The 13,595-nt window shown below is 41.1% G+C and overlaps 1 pseudogene; it reads right to left on the bottom strand.

The window, feature by feature from the left end:
* Positions 1 to 434: 434 nt before the first annotated feature.
* On the bottom strand, positions 435 to 11,000 carry LOC137183768 (uncharacterized; annotated as a pseudogene).
* Positions 11,001 to 13,595: the final 2,595 nt, after the last annotated feature.

Genomic DNA, 13,595 nt, shown 5'->3' with positions numbered 1-13,595 from the left:
TAGTACACATCTAGCCTTGTGATGATACACTCCAAGATGCAATATACAGCTTTTCTCAGTTCACTAAGTTCAGTATTTACTGTCAACATTGGTTATGCGATTGCTTTTAATGTTGTAATCACCTCAGAATGACTATGCTAACAAAAATATGAATTTGGCTACTTGAGTTATAGTGATCATGATTGATTTCAGATTGTACACAGTAGGGGCTTGGTTTCTTCTACCTATGCATACAAAAGATAGTCTTCCTGACTGAACTTCAGCTAAAGCTCCATATACATATAGTACATTTAGCTATTTATTCACTTAATGTTGAAACTTAATAGGAAACAGCTCTTTCAAGAATAAGTGAGTGGCTCTTAAAAGAGCCTTTGTTTTTTATTAAGAGGAAGAGCAGCAGCAGGTGTGGGTTGCAGAGACAATAGGTGGGCACGTCAGGCTATGTTGTACTGCCAGGGCACTTCACCAGCGGCAGAGGAGAAGTAGCTGTTGAAGGCCTCCTGTACAGCTTGGGCAGAGTTGTTGGCGCCCACTCTCCTCATGTGTTGAAGTACAGGGATGTTCTCCTCCTCCAGTGGGGTGGGAGTTTCTGGTGTGGAGTTCCACCTCTGGAAATTGTGAAGGGCCACAACTCTCCTGACTCGAGAGAGGCGGTAGTTGAAGATGCTCTTTGGGTGGGAGATGTTTCTTCCAGGATAGGGCCTCACCACATTGCTCCTTATAATAAAATGAGAAGAAAAAGAAGGACATTAAATATATAAAAAACATCTTTATAGAATAGCAGGCTAAAAATTCAGAGATATAAACCAATAATAAAAGATTAGAAAGTTTAGCATAATACTGTACCAGAATGTGAAAACAAGTAATCAGATGAAAATGTGATGCTGCAAGTGATTTAAAAGTACAGACTTTTCTTTTGTGGAAGGCTGTTCAGAGGACCCAAGATAGAGAAAATCCTTTGATACTGTATATATAGGCACTAGGCAATGTAAATCCTTATGTGTAATTATTACAACTTTAAAATCAATTCCAAGACTTACCTGAGGGGAAAAGCCTCATCTTCTACTAAGACATGAGTCACGGGCCCCAGGTCGGAGAGGAGAATCTTCTGGGAGATCCAGCTTCTCTTCCCGCAGGGCTCCAAAGGTGGAGGCAGCAAGGGTTTCTCCATCACTGTTCCAACCAAAAGCTCCAACATCCACCACCCTGAACAGATACTTCACATCCACAACTGTCAGAAGTACAACAGAGTATGTTCCCATGTAATTAAAATACTGCAAACGTGAATTATGTGGTGCCTGGATTACCACATGCTTCGCATCCATTGCTCCCACACAGCTGGGGAAGATCCACTTCCCCTTGAAGCCCAGGGCGATCTCCTGCCAATCAGCAGCCTTTGGTCGCATCTGGCACAATGTCTGCCACAGTGGAGATGCCCACTCGATAACTGGAGGCAATGGTGGTGTAGGAGTCACCAGTTGCCAGGTATCTGAAATTAATGACATCATAATGCTATCAGTAAAAATAAAACTGCAAAACCTCCAATCAAGCTAATTTAAAATACTGTTTTCATATAGCCTATTATCAGTCAAATCAAATAATTTACAAATATAAACAAATCAATGAGCTAATTGATATTAATACAGAGCAAGGAAGCCTTGACAAGAAAAATTCAATGTATGTCTAGCTTTTCATTCAGCTAGCGTTACCTAACGTAGCTACCTTGCTATAGATACTGCTAAAGGCTTTAGTCTATTTAGGCTAATGTTAACATTAGTCTATTTAGGCTAATGTTAACCTTAGCCTAAATACACTAAATAAAAGAGTCTTTGCGAGTGTTGTGATATCACATTTTCTTTTCACATAAATCACCCACCTCAGACAAATTGCCAGATGCTCTGTTGGAGAAATTGGCTCTCTCTGGTAATTTGTTCAGATCCTTGAGATCCTAGGTCCAATTCTCCCCAACAGACTGTCAAACTGCTCCCTACTGAGCTGAAAGTAGACCTGGAACCAGTCACTGTGGAAACGGAGCCCCTTCACAAGCCTGAATTTCCCAAACTGCTCTCTGGACCTGAGGGTCTCATGCACCCACAGCCTCTTCTTCCTTGCTGCTCCCCTTCTTCTTCTTACTAGCAGGGCCGGTGCTAACGCTTACTTCTTAGCACAGGACAGATACATCTTTGTGGTTGGCAACAATAGACTGTGAAGAAACCCTGAGCTTCATGTTTGGCAACAACAAAATGGCGTAGTAGACGTATTGACATAGTCCTGCAAGAAGTTTTGAAAACTCCTTTGCTATTTTGCTCTGTCTTCCACAACCCTCCACGACTCCCTTGAAGAGTTCGCTGAACCCAGCGCCAGGCACAGCGCAAATTACATAGTGTCTGAGAGGGCCATAAGTCTTTGGAACTGTTTCTAAACAAACTACCAAGCCCAAACGCTTTATGATGAGTGTCACCCAGTGTTACGGTGTGGCTCACTGATGTGTTTTTAATAGTTTTTGAACACAGGAGCTCTATGGCACAGAGGAATAAGATATATCAGGCTTTGGATACACACACAATACTTGAGTAGATCATTGTTGGTTTGGTTCGGCACATGAGATTTGTTGACAGTAAGAAAAATCCAGAAATTCTTTAAGAATCAGCCTTATTCTTTAAGAAAACTGGATAACATGTTCCAAAGATGACAGCCTTTCTTTTAAATTAAAGGTGCTCACCAGGTGCATTAGCTGAAAAGGTCGTTCAGGCTTCCAGCTTCCTTCCATATGGATGTTCTCTGGGTGAGCTGGCTGACCTCATACTGACTCCCTGCACACCATTCCCCACACTGAATGGTATGAAATAATTTACTGGTATGGCTCTTCAAGACTGTGCTGTTTTAATGGACCTACAATAATGGCTCAAATTGTGATAATACAAAGAGTCATTTTGAAGTGTGTGTGTGATGTTGTGAAAAACAGACAATTTTCATTTATAATAATTTAATTTAATTAGGTCAGACTGTGGCCACTATGCCAATATCACCTTACAGTTCCTGTCCATTAATAATGTGTTTACCAAAGCTAATCAGCCCCAAAATGAGTTTCCCTTCTGGCTTTTGCTTGAAATTTGACCAATGACGCGAAGCCCTCGAGCCAGTTCAGGCAGTTCAACTCGCAATTTCACTCACATGGCATATTCCTGTCACTGCAACATATATCTAACACAACCTTTTAATCTTGGTGGTGTACATCATTCCTGTGCTCACACGTTTTCTGCATGCCTGCTGCCAAACTGCTCACCCAAGCTATGCTGTTGCTTTCTGCTACAGCTGTTTATGCAGCATTTTGAAAAGCCTCACCTGCACACCTTCACCCACCTGTAAGCTTTGAGTCTATCTTCCCTAAGAGAAGAAGTTGTTATCTAGATGCTAATCATAAATTCTGTACATATTCTACTTTAACACAATAATTTATCATACAAATTGGCTGATGGAACTATAATTTTAGTGGTATGTATGGTGTGGCTACTCAGATTTCTGGCTAAATGCACAAAAGAATAAGTCAAGTTTTCACTTCATAGTTAGACAGGAACATGAAGTTCAGGAAAGGTGAAGGAAAAACACATATGTCAACAAAAGCTAGAAAAAGAAAAGAAAAGAAAGTTTTGTTTAAGAAAAAGACAGATGAAGACAGAGTGTGCCCTTGTGTTTGTGACAGTGTGTGGCTGAATTTCTTTTTGTGACAACTCTGTCATCCTTGGCCTTCGTGAGACTGACTCTAAAAGACAACCTAACTCAAGAGACTAGGTTTGAAAGCATGCTGTATTGCACAGAGCAGTCAGGCCTGTCTCTAAACTGAAGTTATTTGATTCCACTGTGAATTTTATGCGACTGGCTGCCATGAAAAGTCCCTGACCTTATTTTTTTTTTTACATATTAGTCAATTCACCTCTTTCAGCTTGAACACACCATTGGGGAAGACAAGTGTTCCATGAGATGGACTGAACTCATACATGTAAAAGATAAGACGATCAAATTCAGTTTTAGAGTGGTGCCTCCCTAAGACTATACACACTGTTCCTCTGTTCTATCTTAGGAGATGAGCACTGAAGCCCCTTTGTTTGCGGGTGCACAGAGGATAATGCATGCAGATAGAGAGCTGTGTGAGTATGGGTTCACTGGGGGAGAGGAAAAACAATATTTTAACACACACATAAACACACATGCACAAAAACGCACTCACATCCACGTGGCACGAGGGAGGCTCATAGTGGAGAGGAGAATAGTAATGAGGCAAAGCTTTGTAATATTCTAAATTTGGCTGCGGGTCTCCCGACGCAGGTAAGTGTTCACATCGCACCCTCTTTCCCCTGCATTCCCTGCTGTGCATAGATGAGTGGAGCTGTCTTATGCTACATATTTCCCCCTTAAGGCTGTTTCCATTTGGGGTGCCGGGAATAATGTTACACACTCCATTATTTTTATAGGCCTTAGGCATCTCACTCAAATCCATTCACGAATATATTGACTTTCACTTTGCTGCATGATTGAGACTTGTTTGCCTTGCTGCCGGTAGACAGCTCGGACAACCAGACTGTAAAAGATGAGTTAAGGAAAAACTCCATCACATACAAACACACTTTCCCAGCAGTGCAGCTGCACCAGTGATGCTGTTTAAACTGCTGTGATTATCTCAATCCCCTCCAGGATATTTTAAGCATTTGTCTCTCTCTCTCTCTTTCTCTCTCTGTGCGAAGAAACGGAGACTGTTGCTGCACATATGATTAGATTAAGATGGCAAAAATGTTTTGTCAGTTTGCCAGGCTCTCTTTTATATATAACCAGAGAAGCACTACAGAGAGTAGAGACACTATATGTTTTATTTTATGGCTATTTGTCATTGTGCAGTGAAAGGTGATATGGTTCATGGTGCTTATTTTCACAAAATGTTGTATCTATTATTATATCTTGAATATAGTCTATGGGGACAATGATAATCAGCCTATGCACCCATCTGTCAAGAGATGTGCTTCTTGGTCCCCTAACTTCTGCTTCCTGCAATATAACATAATTTCTGCCTCTTTGCATGGTTTGTGTGTATATATGAATAAGTATGAATGCTGGAGAGAGAGTTGCCTTTATGTGAATTGCTAGTGTGCTTACACCATGTGTGGATCTCTCCAGCCGCCCCCCAAAAATGCCAAAAAGTAAAAGACAAATCATCCACACACCCATGGCATTTTTCCACACTCTGCTGCGTGTCTGGGTCCATGTAGTAGCAGCAAACTAAGCAGAGTAGCCCAGACATCCTTCCTCCTAGCCACAGCTTCCAGCTCCTCGGGGGGAATTCTGAAGTATTCCCATGCCAGATGGGATATGTAATCCAACCAGCATTTTCTGGGTCTGTCTAGGTTTTCCTCCCAGTTGGACATGCCCAGAATACCACTGCATAGATGTATTTGTGAGGAATCTTGATGAGATGCATGACCTACCTTCTTTCAATGCATAGGAGCAGCATGCATTTCAGCATCCAGCTCCTTCCAGGTATAAACTCCATATCCTGTCACTAAAAGTTAGACATACTGTGAACTACTGTCCAGTACAAATTCCACATGATTACAAATACCAGTGACTTCCACCAGCGTGACTTCTCCTAAGGGATGGGTTATGCTAAAAAAGCAGTTTGTTTGATCGTGTTGTCCAACCTCATCAGAGCTCAAAAGTGTTTATAGCTGTTGCAAATAACCACACCCAAAGACAGAGTGAAAAGCTGGCCATCATAGAGAGGGACGAGACACGATAATCATTTTAATATGGGGATAATGGCGCACATTCTCAGACAGTCTGTCCTGGAAGGCATTCACACAAAAAAGGCCAGAAATTGTTGAAAAGAGAAGTTTAAACCCTGCTTACTTTCTCACTTGGACAATTGCTGCATGAAGTGGGTTTGAATGTCAGATTGTTGGTTTCAGAAAGATACAAAAAATTGTCAGACACATCCACCCCTATTCTGACATCAGAAACATGTCAGGGGAGGGGGTCTCCAAAGCTATTTGACCATCTGATAAGTAGTTCTGGTGGAGTATACTGCCTCCCCTCTGCCGGTACACGTTTGCTGAGTCAGGAGTCTTCTTGACTCAGCTCTTCTGGCTTCTACAGCCTAACAGCTTAGGATTTAAATAATTGTTCCCCAAAGATACACTTACTCATCTCTTAGGATCTAAGAAGAAAGGGCTCACAGAGGAGTCCACTCACACACATCCCAAACCTTAACAACACTTGGTGTGGACCTGAGCTTAAGAAAGCTGATTGGTGGATTGACACTCTGCCTGGAGTCTTCGCTCACAAGCAGGTCTCGTTTCTTGGTTTGCTGCTACCACCATCATCGACAATCTTCTGGCCACATCTCTAGGGAGCCATCTTACAGAGGCTTCGAACAGGGAGCCCTCCCAATTACATTTCTCTAGCTTTCTCTGCATTTCCAGCATGAGCATTGAAGTCTCTTGCTTGGAAGTCTAGCATTAGGTGCCTAGGTAATAACATGCTGCAAATTAATGACAAAGACCACTTGCTTAATTACTACAAGCTCCTCAGCGCACTCTAGTTTGCACAGATGGCCCTGGATGCAGGTGCGTGCATGTGTGTGTGTTTACATGCACACCCAACATGCCTTTGCATATGTTTTTATATGCTTCAGTGTCTGGTTGTTATTCATTAAAGCACATGTGCTTAATTATGGGGATGTTAACAAGCATGCTGCCCCTGTTGGTGAGTGAATTGTCCCTGGATACTCATTTCCTTATGGGGAGCCAAACGCAAATATGCCTCTGCTTGTGTACTGTGACACTGTCATCATTAGTCACATTTATTCAGTGTGACACTAAAACCTCTGTTACATCAACCACTGCAGCCCTTGTACCCTTGGGTAATGAGTAATTCTGCTAATGATGAGTGAAAGACACAGACACAGTTAAGTTAATGTGTCTGAAAGTGACACCTTGAATGCAAACTAAGCGAATGAGAGGTAGTGGAAGTAGATGCAAGTAGAATGATATGTATACATGCAATTATGTAGTTACCACTTCTCATTAATGAAGTCAGCTCTGTTTCCTGCAGCAAAATGTCACTACACAAAGATAGATGCAAACAAGTAACATTGATAAAATGGAAGTGGCTTAACATATTCCAACGACCACAGATGGAAAGTGCTGCACAGTATGCATTGGCTTTATTTAAACATATTGCCTTTGCGTAGGTGTAAGAAATTAAGGTCATGCCTTGTAACTGTAATTCTGTGATTGTGCGGCATTTTCTAACAGGGCTTTATTGGCTAAGCAAAAAATGGCATATTGGGAAGATTAGTAAAATCCCCCCTGTGACAGCTAGTTTCTACAGGGGTCTTTTCTGCTAAAGATGATAGAATCCCAATACATTTTACCTTGTTTAGAGTTGTTCTCACCTACCAGCTTGTACACTTGTATCAGAATCAGTTTTATTGGCCACGTATGTTTGGACACATAGGTAATTTGATTCCAATTTCCAGTGAATATCAATGTACTTACATACAGATGTTCAGTAAGATACACACAGAGAGGACATAAAGCTAAAGCAGGAAGCTAACAGAGATAAGCAGACATAAACATATTGCTATTATGTAATGGCAAGTATATGTAAACAGCAACTTACAATAATATACTATGTATACATATACACACATATATACATACATATATGTGTGCGCGTGTGTATGTATATTTATACAGGTCTAACTGTCACTGTAATCTATATATAAAGGATACAAAAGTGCAGGAGTCCATAGGTAGTGCAAAAAATACAAGGTTATTGTGTATTGTATTATATTGTGTTATATCGTAATATGTAATATACATTCCTTTTCTAGCTGGTTATCCAGGTCAGAGTGATAGCAGAATGAGCCAGATGGCAGATGCATTTCCTCCATAGACCTGAGTTAGCCCCATGGCCTCCTCACCCAGAGCGCCTCCAAGGGAAGGAGGCCTGTAAATATTTTAACCAAACACCCAAACCACCTTCAACAAGCACCTCCCAATGTGAGGGAATTGCATCTCAACATTTCCTTCTGAATCTCAATGTACCAGTTATCAAAGCACCAGGAATTTGGGGTTACTTTAATTAACAGGATCTGAAGATATTTTTTAAGCATTTGTTCAACTTATGACGCATAATTAATGAAAATATCAATGAACAATAATTAGAAAGAGGAAATTGCTTCTTGGCATTAGTAATGTATCCTGATTCATTCAAATGTGTATTTTTACTTTTCTATTTCCTTATCCCTGCTCTGTCCCTGCAATCCCACTTGTTTGTAACAGCTAAATTATGCCACTCACTCAGATGAATGATGTATGCGTATTTCATAAGCGCATGAACACTCTGACACTATTCTGGAGTAAATGTGAGGGAGAGAAATGCTTAGGATCAGAGCCAATTCTCACTTACAGTATGGCAGTTTTCATTTTCTTGACTGACATGATCTCATTCAAACATCTCTGTGGGGCTCCTGCTACTTGTGATATTTGGGTTATAATCTTAAGCAAGAGAATGAATCCCCCACCACCTTTACGGGTGCTGTTATTGAATGCCAACAGAGTGGGGGAAAAAAAACTGTAACTGAAAGGAATCTTTGCCTCACAAGCGCCAGCTCCATGTGTGAAGGTTAAGTGAAAAGAGATTTTACTTAATGTGAATCAGTGAAGGACCTCCAAAATTTTGGCATTGCTACAGTTTTACTACAAAATTGATAATCCCACTTTTTTAACTGAATCGCATTATCTCAGTTCGCTAAAATATTAAGCGCCTTTTAGTACTGTACTCTTCATAAAAATAGGGCACAGGGAAATCAGTTTTATTACACCCAGTTCCCACAAGTGCTGTCTTCAGCTTTACTTGAGATTATCACAAGACACCTATACACAGCCAATGGCTAGATGCCAGACTGCACTCTGTATACTCCATGAGATCTAGTCAAGAGGTTTTGGTTACACTGCTAATGATCTAATTTGAAGTAAAATTCACTGAATTGATGTGAAACACTAAAGTATTATGACGCATCCATAGGATCCATGTAAAAGGTTCCAAGGCAATAGTGAAGTGGGGTGAGTGTTGGGAATAGCAGCCTTAGCAGTCTTGTAAACCAGGACTCGTGTTGTGATCATGGACTGTATATGAAGATGGACACACCTGTGGGTGTGACATCACCCACTGGTTTGCATTGGAGCAGGTTTGAAGCCCAGAGTTGCTCAGTTGATCAGCATCATCTTTTCTGTTTGGAGCCATGAACCCTCTGAATAAGGAGTGCGGGGTGTTGCTTTTCATGCTCTGGAAACATGCCCCACTACCTTGGACCAAAGTGAATGCTAGCTTACTGGAGCACAGAGCAGTGCACACTTAATGTTAGATACTTCAGCTAAATTGTGCTAAGATGCCAGATATCATAATCAACATTAAACTTACTGAAAATATGGCGACTATAGTCTGATTCAATGCGATTCCCGGAGCCAAGGAGAGCAGCAGGTGAGCGAACTGTCAATCACAGCTGTCAATCAACACCCACATGGCAGACATCAAAGCCTACTATAAATTTTCAGATCTTATTAATGGAGCAGTAATTTCCAAAATGACCACCAGTACAGTTATTGGAGGTCCCGAATTGAGCGACTGAGACCATAATCACTCTTTGAAAAAAATATTGACTTAGTATTTCTGGAGAGAAGTTGACATTTTTTGAATCAAAGGACATACATGGGTGATTTGGTGAACAACTTCCTGTGTCACCAAGCTGCTGCTGATTTGCAGTCAATACAAGAGAGAGTGTGTTTACTGACCGAGAGTTGATAGGCGGATGCTCCTTTCTGTGGATAATGTACTGAAGTTCATCCCAAATGTATTCAGAGGGACTGACATCAGAGGATTGTGGTGGCCAGGTGTTTAACATAATTTTATCTGAATGATTCTGACAACATTCCCAGAAGATTTTTGCACTATGTCAGTGAGCATTATCTTGATGCCCATCATCATCCTCTAAAGGTACATCATGTATTAATGAATGACCTGGTCTGCTCTAATGTTAAAATGTGCTCTGGCAAAGCATACAAATACAGGTAATTAATGTATCCATTGCAATAAGGTAAATTATTGAACACCAGCTGTATTGTGGCAACTTGTGCCTTCCAGAAATTGTGGTTTTTTCAGCTTTTTCAGTTAGAATTCAGTTAGAGTTAGTTAGTTAGATCATACCGTTAATTGACTGCTTCTTTTATATCTTTCATAATATAAAAACAAATCATCTTACGATTAATACTGTTTCACCTTGAGACCAGATGAGAATGAGTTGATGTGTATAACTGTAATGTAATACAGCCTCCTTCTTTACTGCAGGGCCTCTTATTCAGAGAAGCCGTCTCCTGAGAATAACAGGCAAACGGAGCATGAAGGGAAGGAGAGGTCTGGACCAGGGGAAGATAGCATGACTGTCTGACAGGATGTGCTTAGTTACACACTCTCTGTTCCTACTAGGACCCAGACAGCCCACCAAGGCCACACATGGGCGGAGAGAGGGAGGGAGGAGGCCACAGGACGCGAATGCGTGTGTGTGCTTAAGTGCGTGCGCGTGTGCCTAATGCAAGAAAAGATATATCACACCCTTCTTTTGCCTGGAGAGACTCTGGGACGCATCCAAGATGCCAACAGCAGTGACAGCATCATCAACAAAATGTAGCTGTGGCACACACACATACACACAGACGCATACACATACACAGATTGCTGCTGAGCCACTTGAGAAAAACACTCCAAATGTGTTTAGGAAACTGCTCTGCCCCGGGAGGGAAAATCACTTTTTTCCTTTTTGTCCCAAACAAACAAACAGCTTCATACTTTCCACCCCCTCTCCTCCAAGTGAAGATTCCCTTTCTGTAGAGCAGCAGGCCCAGCTTGAACAAGTCTGCTCTTTGGAGGAAACTTTTCCCCTCCGTCATGTCTACTGGCCATTAAGCCAATTACAGCCAAATGAAACTAACTGGGGCAGGCTTAACAGAGTGTCAGACGGCTCCTGAAGGTCAAACAACACTTGGAGTGAATGGTTTCTGTCTGTAAATCCCTAAGGTCAAATGTCTTGCTTATTGGCATTCTACATCAGCACACCTGTTTATCTGATGAAGCTATTTCCCTATAAAGGAAGACTTTAATGTCTGGCAGTTTGCCCAGTTTACCTTTATGGGCCATCTCTTGCTCTCATCTTTCTTTCTCCCTCTCTCATCTCTTTTTCATTTCCCAAGTGGGTGATTCAGTACCTCAAAGCAGCAGACATTTTTCACTCTTCGAACCACCTGAAAATAACAAGCCAGTATGGATAAGGACCTAATAAGAAGATAGAAGATGTGAGGATAGGAGTAGAGATGCCGACAAGAGGGAATGGCGATGAAAGATCTAATGCAGCAACACAAACCCTTTTGAAAAGTCTGAATGCTATTTAATTCAGTTTCTAGTAATATTGCTGGGCCCTAATTACTATATCTGCTATATCTTTTATAATATTTTTTAGCACATTAGGTAAAAAAAACCTTTCTATTTCTTGCATGAATACAAAGTAATTAGTAGCAGATATTAAAATACATGCAGGCATGTATATTCCACTGAGGGGGTGGTATCATTGAATAGGCCAAATGCTTAATGGTGCCAAATTGATCTCAGGGGAATAATGTCACTCATGTAAACAAAACGTTCTGTTTGAGTAAAAAGGCAAAGAGTTTTTAGGGTGCGTGACCTATTTTTGGTTCTCCAACTGAATTAATGACTGAGTGAATAAATGAATGAATGAGAGGAGTCTGAGTATGGAAGGAACTTTGACACCACGAGTGGGAGGAATAGTAACAGAGGAAGCAGCTGAAGAACTAGAAAAAGAGAGAGTAAACCAGAGATGAGAGCAACATATGCTGATGATGAAGACTTCTCAAGAAGGATTTTAATGTTTCATGTGTCCTAGATTCCCCCCCCCCCCCCCTCCCTACTTTACCCCCCGGGACTAAAAAATGACTGAGGAGCCAGGGATGGAGAGATGGAGGGGAAATAGAGAAAGAACAAATGAGTGATTTTAAAAAATGGGAACATGAACACGCAGTTTGTGTGAGTTAGACCATGCACCCTCAGAGGATCAAAGTAATACTCTACCAGGTCATTTGTTTTGTAACACCTGTGGGAACGTATGTGCCACTGAGCACTGAGCTGAGACTCAAACATTGTGTGGAGATAGCGACGATAAAGTCAAGTTTTACTGTGATATTTGCAGTTTACAGTAAAACTGAGTGAAGATAAAAAAAAAACAAAAAAACCTGAAGTGTTAAACATGTGGTTTTACACGGGGGGGGTTTGCACCAGACTTGGCTGGGTGCAGTGACTTCCTGGAGTCTCACCATCACTGTGAGGTTACAAGAGGCCAGTTTTTACCAAATTTGCAACATGCAAGCTGCAACTTGCAACATGAGATAATTTTTACTTGTGCTAATTCTGACACATTTAACAAATCCAAAGGAACACCAGACTTACAACTCATGTATGAGCATGCAAGAGACTTGCAAATTTATCTGCAGCATTTATCTGTATATAAATGGGATGCTGGAACCATTTGTGATCTGTATTGCCCACAGATCGCTTTCATAAAACGGGCCCCAGGCACACAATCTGTCATTTTTATTCTTCAGTTTTTGTAAAGATAAAATGAGATATAACATGTTAATTTGTGAGTCCAATTTTGTTACATTTGGACACAGCAGGCTTACTACATGAGAGTGGTATCAACACTCAGTAAGAGAGCTAAAAAGCATGAAAAGGTGTGGAAAATAGAATAGAAAGAATAAAATAGAATAGAATCTGAATGGTATCCTGCTACCCTGACTGACCTTGGCTTTGTTGTTCAAGGACTTTGTTGAAACTCTACTGAGTACAAAAGACGTCAGCACTTCTGCAGCACACGAAACATCATTTGTTGTTTAAAGCAGTATTATTCTCTCTACAGCACACTGCATGTTGTGATTTACCAAGAAAGAGCCACCAGTAGTCTGCCACCTCTATTTGTCTCTGCCACTTCATCAGACAGCTAATTAGCATGAAAAATTATGCCTCTACCACTCTCAGTATACTTGTGTTTATATATATGTGTCTGTCTGCTTGTACATCCGCACGGATCACACATGTCTGATTGTGATCGTGTCTGTGTGCTGTTGCTGCACTTTGTGTCTTGCTGGTCTGCTGCTTTCCTAACAGTGTCTAGTTCAGTAGAGCAAGGGTGCCTGAAGCCTCTGACCCTGCTAATCAGCTCAACCCACAATGACTCTCCAACTGGCCTCTTAATTAATCATGTTATGGTGGTGGGATGTAGCCATGCATCTCAATGTTCTTCTCTACAATAACATGGAAATATTAAGATAATGATAATTGCCTCTGCCCATAGTCCTGTTATTAGATATCAGTTCCTCTCTTGCCTTTGGTCATGTCTGTGTGTTATTGTAGATACTGCACTGGTGTTCACCTGCAGTATGGGTAACTACCATAAAAAATGATTTAAAGGTGATGAG

The sequence above is a fragment of the Thunnus thynnus genome, chromosome 5 (genome assembly GCF_963924715.1).
Source record: "Thunnus thynnus chromosome 5, fThuThy2.1, whole genome shotgun sequence".
NCBI lineage: Eukaryota > Metazoa > Chordata > Actinopteri > Scombriformes > Scombridae > Thunnus > Thunnus thynnus.
This window is presented reverse-complemented; position numbering and strand designations above follow the sequence as displayed.